This window comes from Felis catus, chromosome A3 (genome assembly GCF_018350175.1).
Source record: "Felis catus isolate Fca126 chromosome A3, F.catus_Fca126_mat1.0, whole genome shotgun sequence".
Classification (NCBI taxonomy): domain Eukaryota; kingdom Metazoa; phylum Chordata; class Mammalia; order Carnivora; family Felidae; genus Felis; species Felis catus.
The window spans coordinates 13,436,977-13,445,611 of record NC_058370.1 but is presented as its reverse complement, the minus strand read 5'-3'; the positions used below and the strand labels follow the sequence as shown (position 1 = coordinate 13,445,611).

Here is an 8,635-nt window from a genome sequence, read left to right as displayed (position 1 = left end):
ATTTGGAGTTTTGCAATGTCGGGGCCTCTCTCATTAGATTACTCCCACTGTCTCTTGGGAGCCCTGGTAACTTGCTTTAATGATCTCACATCCTTGAAAACTGCTTCATGTGTCTCCCTGCACCAGCAAATCTTCAATCTGTTGGCCGCCCGAGGTTCCTTGTCCTTGGCCCGCGCCCCGAGGCCTCGTTCCCTCCCCGTCCCTGTCCTCGACCCTGTTCTCGGCTCCCCATCTTCCCCCACCCCTAGCCGTATCTTCTGTTGTCTCTGCACCCCTTTGCTCGCCGAATCTCCGTGTTCTCTTCTCCTACTAAAAATTCTACCCAACCATACTTGTTTGAACAAAAAAACAAACAAACAACAACAACACGGAAACGACGATGATCCCTATGTTTTTATCAAAAGTCATTGCCCGAGGGTTTACGTTTGGTGGGATGGGAGGGGCAGGCAGTGAGGGATGGTGGAAGTAATGGTGCTTAGCCACTTCCTTCTCAGCAACAAACGTGGAAGAAGGGGGCCTTTCCCTCCTTACTGCGGCCCCTGGTTACACGTGATGCCAGGCTCTCCTGGCATCACACACCCTCTTAGTCTGCAGAACTCAGGTAAAGCAAGAAGTTTGTTCACTTCAAAGTGAAGACAAAGTTCTATACGAAGAACGCCGCCGTGGGGTGGACTGTATTGCATCCCAGACCCCCAGAGACTCCGACTCATGCGAATGTCTGTTTTGTTCCCCCGGGTCTCTGGCCTCCTTGTATTCAAAGCTGCAGGAAAGCCAACGGGCAACAGCGTTGGGACTGGGGAAGGGCAAAGCTCAAGGTGACCTTGGGATCAAGCTCTGAAAAGCCCCGCCCCCCTCCTGGGTCAGGCCTGGGGCCGAGGCTGGGACAGAAGATGGAATCTTGTCTTGCCAGGCTCAGCGGGGAGGTGGGCTAGACGTTTCCAGATTGTTGCAGGAGGCGGTACGTGCTTGATCACAGGCTCGGCGGGTTTGGCACAAGGGCTACGTTCAGAGATACAGGAAGGTAAACCAAGTTAGGGCCACGTATCGGTCACCTGTTGCCGTGAAACAAATACCTACTCCCACCCCACCCCAAGTTTAGTAGCTTCAAGCAACACACATCTGCCACCTCGCACGGTTTTTGAGGGTCAGGATTCTGGGAGCAGCTAGCTGGGGTTTCTGGCTCAGGATCTCCAGGAGGCTGCGGGGAAGTCGTGCCCTGGGGCTGCAGTCTTCAAAGGCTGGCAGGAGTTGGAGAAGACTCACTCACGTGGCTGTCGGCAGAGGCTTCACTCCTTCACCACACGGGCCTCTGTGCCACGTGGCTTCAGAGAGAGACAGGTGGAGAGACAGAGACACAGAGAGACAGGGAGAGAAGCTGAAGCCTTTAATCACCTAATGTTGGAAGTGACACGTGGTCATACACACCAAATATGGGAGGGGACGGCAGAGTGTCAGGAGCGGGGGGGTGGGGGTGGGGGGACTGTTGGAAGCTAGTACCACAGGCTGGACGTCTCTCTCTTGTTCAGGAAGTATTTATTAAGCCCCCTGCCAGGAGCCAAGCAGCACTGTGCTCTCTGGGGATTCAACAGGAAACAAAACAGACAAGGTCTCTGCCTCGGGGAGTTTGCGTTTTAGAAGAGAGGCAGACAAGATACAAATAAATACGAGCCCCAGCCGTCCAGGACCTGTGGGGCAAGAGGAGGGACAGCCGCGTACCTGGACATCGAGGAGCTGTGGATGTTGAGGATTGCCACAGCCCAGCACGGAGGAGGCGAGACATCCACGTCCCAGCTCTCTCTGATCCTGTCCTCAACTTCCGGCCAGTGCTCACCGGGCAGAATCCAGGGGGAGCTGAGGACAGGGAGCCTGCGTGAGGTCGGCGTCCCGGGGCACAGAGCAAGTGGAGAAGGGCGGAGGACCGGCGTGGCCAAGCGGGAATGTAATTGGCATGAGGGATAGAAGGAGAGTGAATGAGCGAGGGGGACATCCCAGGCAATCAGAGAAAGCCACTCTGTGAAGTCACAGCTGAGCTAAGACACAGGGAACAGGGACATCTGGGGGACGTCCCAGTGAGGGCACCTGAGGGCGTGTGAATGTGCGCAAGGGAGCAGGTGCTCTTGAGAGGAGTGAGTGTGAGAAGCGAGGCCAGGGATAAAGTCAGAAAGTTAGGAAGATTCTGGACCAAGAGCAGGGCCCTGTGGGCCATGGTGAGGAGCTCGGGTTTGCCTCAGGGGTGGCTGGAGCCACTGGGGAGGGATGTGGTCCAGAGAAGGTTTGAAGGGGTCCATGTGGCTGCCATGTGCCATGTGGCCTGTAGTGGGCGAGATGGAGACAGAGGGCCGGTGAGGGGGTTCCACACAATCCCGGGGAGAGATGAGGGCCCCAGGTCCAGGGTGGGACTGCGGAGGTGGGAGGAGAGGTCGGGTTGAGGATGTATTTTGAAAGGAGAGCGGGTTGGATTTGTTGGTCAATTGAAAATGATGTGAAAGGGAGAGAAGTCAAGAACAAATCCAAGGTCATGCTGCATAGATCCTGCGGAGATGTGTTCAGAACACTAGAATTTATTAACTATGATTTACAATTAAGATTACATTGGCGGAGGGGTGCCTGGGTGGCTTAGTGGGTTGAGCGACCGACTTCGGCTCAGGTCACGATCTCGCGGTCCGTGAGTTCGAGCCCCGCGTCGGGCTCTGTGCTGACAGCTCAGAGCCTGGAGCCTGCTTTGGATTCTGTGTCTCCCTCTCTCTCTCTACACCTCCCCGGCTTGTGCCCTGTCTCTCTCTCTCTCTCAAAAATAAAATAAAAAAAACGTAAAAGAGTACGTTGGTGGATACTCTAAGGCGTTCTTTAGAATGTTCTAATGTGGAAAACAAAGTTCAGCAAGGTGGGAGCTCTGAGGCTCACCCCTCGACACATAAAATGTGTACTTTAATATGCAACATGTTTCATTAAAGCTGTCCCATGGTGATTGGTGTGGTGGGAAATGACCGGACCGTCTGCTGCAAACTTGAAGAGTGTCCGTGCCAGTGGGGGCGATGGGATGTTAACACAGGAAGGTGCAGCGCACTGGGCTGAGTGAACCACGTGGTCATGTGGTGCCCCCCCCCGCCCCCCCCCGGTAAACAATGGGAGGAGGAGTCTCGGGTCCCCCCAGCTCCGTGCTGGGTGCAATGACAGCATCCAGACCACTGTGGGCTCCCTGGGGAAGTGGGGCCACACTGGGCAGAGTGGCTCAGGTGTGCCTGTCCCAGTGAGCATGCAGCTGAGCCATGCATGAGAGAAGGGAGGTCAAAAGATGGCTTGCGGGGAGCCGACAGGTGACCTGGGCTGGGTGGGCAAGGTGGGAGGTCGAGGGAGGGGATCCTGGACAAAGGCCCAGGAAGACTTGAGGGTCTAGAGCCCCTTTTATCCATTAAGGCCCCTTGGCTGCCGTGACAGATGCCTAACTCAACACAGAGAGGTAGGGGCGGCCCTGTGGGGTGTCCTTAGGTCCAGGGAGGGCTGTGACCAGGCACGGAAAGGGCCCTTCCGCAGCCGGAGCTGTGGGGTAGCCTGGTCCAGGTGCTGCCTTTGGAATTCATGACACAAGCACCCTCTGTCTTTGGACTTGAAGGACAAGGAACCACGGAGCCCTCATAACCTCCTCATGTCGCACACGAGGATCGGGAGGCCCAGGAGGCCATTCGGGGTGCCCAAAGTCACGGGGTCAGCAAGTGGCAGAGGGAGGGTGTGCCTGCAAGCCCACAGACACCCAGACTTGGGATTTTTCTACTGCAACAGCCTTTCCCTATCTTCGGGCATCCCCGAGCTATTTTCGTGACCGTTATCATTTGCCTTATACTATCTCTTCTGTTAATTAAATTTTTCCTTTAAATCTACTTACTTGAATTTTCTTTCTTCTTTCTTTCTTTCTTTCTTTCTTTCTTTCTTTCTTTCTTTCTTTCTTTCAAGAGAGCACGAGCAGGGGAGGGGCAGAAGGAGAGAGAGAATCCTAAGCAGCCTCCATGCCCAGTGCAGAGTTTCACAGCAGGGCTCCGTGAGATCACGCCCTGAGCTGAAATCATGAGTCCGATGCTTAACTGACTGAGCCACCCAGGCGCCCCTATTTACTTGAGCTTTTTATTCATCAGTGTATGGCTAGTTTTATTTTGGGCCGATACGCACCAAATACTCTTTGCTCTGAGAATAAGCAACATTCATCTGAGAAGGATCCAGATAGTCTTTGGAGGTGGATATGCTGCGTTTTGGGAAACCCTGTATCATCATCAGGGTGCTTTTCTCGCAGGAGGATAATGCAAACTGAATATGCTCAGGTCTGAGAGGTTGGGTGGGGGCGGGGGGGGTGCTGGATGGGGAGGGTTTTTTCTCTGAGGGAGTTGGGAGCCCTGGAAGTGTGGATAAAGGTGGGGGGTCGTGATCGGAACAAAGTCCTGGCAGGATCCCTCCCACGGCAGCGGAGAGGATAGACTATAGAGGCAAAGTCACAAGCAGGGAGGCCTGGGAGGCCTGTGCTGGTCCAAGCCAGATGCTGTTCATGGAGGTGGTGAGAGCAGGTCTATGCGTATTTTGTAGGCTATGATTTTCACCTTGTCCCGTGTCCTGAGTCACAGACGCCCATTCTCAGAGCCTAAGTGAGTTTGGGGGGTTGGGGACCATTGGGCCCCTGTGGGTGGTGGGTCAGGGTGTTGGTAACCCCTCCACCCCAGGGCAGACCATGGGGCCGGGCACCCACTGGGCATAGTCCCCAGGGCACAGGGCAGGTGTGTGTGTGTGTGTTTGGTGGGGTGGGGGGGGGGGGACAGAGAGATCCTAGAGCCTGAATAGCTGGGCTTTTCCCCACTGCCCGGTTTAAACTTGCTGCGGTAGATTCCCTCTTTAAGCCGGTGGAAGATTGATGATTTCATTATTTGTGGCACTCGGCAATAAATCTGGGAGTTTTCGGCTAAAGCGAGCACTTTCCCCGAGTTGCGTCTCGGGCGGACTGTTATTCATCACGTCCAATCACTCGTTCACCTTGGTGAGCCCTGGCCTGGGGGGGGGGCGACGGGCGGCTCCTCCCAGACCTGACAACTTTTACTCCTTCGGGGCTGGGGGAGGGGACCGCCCAGGAAGGGACAGGGCTGGGGAGGGCGGTGGGGGCTCGAGGCGGCCTGGAGCAAGCAGCCCCAACAAAGGCCAGAGAATGAGCCAGAAGGGGGATTACAGGAGAAGCCTCGGGGCCTCAAAGCCCCGCCCACTGCCCAGAAAATCTCCCGTGGGGGGGAGGGGTAACACTGCGAAGAGAGGAAGAGAAACCGCCAAAGAGTTCTCTGCCAAGGGAGTGTCGGAGATTTTAATTCAAGATGAAATGTGTTCTTGTTTGTGTACAACTCATTTCCCTCCCAAATGGAGGGTTTTGTCTATCACTCGGGTGTTTCAATAGCAACCGTGTAATTAAGGTAGCATGTGCCTCTTTAGTTTGCAAAGCAGGCTGTTTGCGTTAACATGTTGGGGAAGCAAACGTGGCTTGGATTGGATCCTGGGTCTAAGGCGGAGAACAACAACAACAACAACAAAGAAAAGAAGAAAACACCTCCACATTAGAGATTTGGCTGCCTCGGGGATGACGTCATCTGGAAATGAGAGTAGGACCATTCCCTCTGAATGAAGAGCCCCCAGCTTCCAGGTCCTTCCTAGCTGGGGAGCCGTGAGAAGGAAAATTCAAACCGTGTCCAGAGAGTCTGGAAACCGGAGTCGGAAATTCACGCGTCTCCAGGGCCGGGCGGGAGGGTGTGTGAGGGTGGAGGGTGGGCTGTGTTTTTTCACACGAGGGCATTTTGTTTGCGTTGTAAATACATGGGTAAGTACTTCAATTCCGCTCACACACACAAAAAAATGTGCTCACGTTTTTCCTGAACCATATGGATCTCTTAAATTAACTTTTTTTTTTTTTTGCTTTTAATACAGAGATGGTAAATTACGTTTCTACTGCAGCATAACAAACTACCACTAATTAAATGGCCTAAAACAATACCCATTTATTAGTTCCCAGTTCTGTAAGTCAGAAGTCCAGCGTTATGTAGCTGGGTTCTCCGTCAAGGGTCTTAACAGCTAAAAGGATACCCTAGGTATCTGCAGAGGCCGTGGTTCTCATCGGGAACTTAGGGTTCCCGGGTCAGGTCAAGGTCATGGCGGGTCAAGTCCTCATGCTTCGAATCTCTGTACCTTAGTCGTCTGTTTTTCAGGGCTCATGTGATTCTGGGGGGCCCGCCTGGATACTCGGGGACCATCTCCCTATTTTAATGTCAGCTGATTAGTAATCTTCACTACACCTGTAAAGTCCCTTTTCCATGCAGTGTGATGCAAGATTCCGGGGGCCACCCCGATATAGAGATGATCAAACAACGTGATTCAAGAGGGCAAAAGATCTGAACCGACATTTCCACCAAAAAGATGCATGAATGGCAACTAAGCACATGAAAAGATGCTTTGACCTCTCTGTAGACGAGAAGCCAAATCCCCAGGCCTGTGCACCCAACAGTATTGCTAAAACTAGAAAGGTTGCCAAGACCAAGTGTTGGCAAGTGTTTGGAAGAACGGCACACTCCTACGTTACTGGCGGTAGTTCAAATAGCACGGCCACTTTGCGAAAATGGTTTTACAGTTTTTGATAACGCTAAACATACAATTACCCTTTGACCTGGTGATCTCGCTTCTCAGTGTTTATCCCAAAGAAATGAAAACGATTTGTAATGATTACAAGTCGTTGGTACGGGGGGGGGGGGGGGGGGGGGGATGAAGGGGACTGCAACGGAGCAGAAAGGAGCCTTCTGGGGGCGATGGATCATTCTATACCATGACTTCTTTGATGGTTCCATGACTTGTCAAAACTCGTCACATTGTTCACTTAAAACTGGTGTTTTTCAGGGCGCCTGGGTGGCTCAGTCAGTTGGGTGTCCGACTTCGACTCAGGTCATGATCTCACGGTTCGTGGGTTCAAGGGCCCCGAGTCGGGCTCTGTGCTGACAGCTCAGAGCCTGGAACCTGCTTCAAATTCTGTGTCCCCCTCCCTATCCGCCCCACCCATGCTTGTGCTCTGTCTCTGTCTCTCGCTCTCGAAAATAAACATCAAAAAAACCCCCCAAAACTGGTGAGTTTCACTGCATGCAAATTCTCTCCCAATAAAGCTTATTTTTAAAAGCAACTTTATATCATCACCGTTAATGGAAAATCAGTGTTATCTTCCAGAGGAGCAGGTGACCCTGAAAAGAAATACATATGTTTAAAAAGCATATGAAAAGAGATCCCAACTTTGAGACCCTCTGCTTGGAGTCTCAAAAGGCTTCAAAGTGTTGGTCGGAATTGGAATGTCATCTAAGGCACAGGGTCCTCTAAGCTCAAGTGTGGGCAGAATCAATTTTCTTACAGTTGCAGAAGTCACAGCAGCTTACCTTATCAATGCCAGCAGGAAAGCGTCTCTCTGGGTTTTAATTTCTCCCTCCAGGGAGGTCCAGGGCTCTCTTTTAAACGGCTCACCAGATTAGGTCAGGCCCACCTAGGATAATCTCTCTTTTGATTAATTCCGGCTCAACTGATTAGGGACCTTAATCACACCTGCAAAAGCCCTCTGCCTTTGCCATAAAACATAATGTGGGCTTGGGAGTGAAAGCCCACTGTATGTACGAGTCCCACCCACTCTCAGGGGGAGGATGTTATACACCCGGGGGCGGAAATCTCAGGCGCCATCTTAGAATTTTGCCCACCACATAGGCTTTTGGTTTAAAAGGATTTCTTTGTCAGCGACTCTGTCTGTCTTCCCCTCTTACTGCCATCTGTGTTTGTCAGCGTTTTATTTATCCTCGGGGACCTGGCTCGGATCCCCTTCTCCTCCACCACCTTCTCTATGTCTCAGGCAGGTAAAGATTTGGGGCCACCTTCTTTTGCCCGAGTCCAGGTGGTTTGGTGTTTGTCAGCATCGAATGTATAGACACACCCGTGTGCACCCATGGGAATGGATGGTACACGGTGCCTGTTGTGGTCACTTTCCTCTCTCTTCCCTCCCCCTCACGTTTGTGTCTCCATCAACACAGAGCCTGCACTAAAACACAAGACAAAGCAGGACTAGCCTATGCGCTTCCATGTTTTTCTTTCTACTCGTGTAATCCCATAATCCTGCAAAGTGCATCACACACACATGCGTGCACACACACGCACACAGGTACAAGGGCATTTTGGGGGGGGGGAGAGTCATTGTTTTACAAAAATGGCACCATATAATGCATTTTTCTGCATCCCGCTGTTCTTAATACTTTGTAGAAACACCTTTGAGCCCTCCTGTGTAGCTCTAAATTTGATTCTTTACAGAGGCTGTGCAATATGCTACGTGTCGGATATATTTGCGAAGTTCCCAGAAACGCGGATCTGTTTGGCTTCTGGTTCTGTGCCACTGGAACGATGCCACGGTACATGTTCCTGTACGCACGGGCACAGGCAGGATAGATTTCCAGCAGCTCAAGAGCTGGGTGTATACACAGGGCGTTTGCACTTTTTAAATCTTATTAAATGTTGCCAGATTACCTTCAGAAACGACGGTACGGTTCCACATTTCTACCAGACTGTGGGAGAGTACGCTTTCCCCAGAGCCCAGCCAACAACG

At 52.3% G+C, this 8,635-nt stretch overlaps 1 long non-coding RNA gene across 1 annotated transcript; it reads right to left on the bottom strand.

Moving 5' to 3' along the window:
- Window positions 1-265: 265 nt before the first annotated feature.
- Window positions 266-2,613, bottom strand: LOC111559698. Its single transcript, XR_002740811.2, has 3 exons — window positions 1,717-2,613; window positions 1,118-1,322; window positions 266-999 (listed from the first exon to the last, which is right to left on the bottom strand). It is a non-coding gene; the product is annotated as an uncharacterized LOC111559698 (long non-coding RNA).
- Between the last annotated feature and the right edge of the window lie 6,022 nt (window positions 2,614-8,635).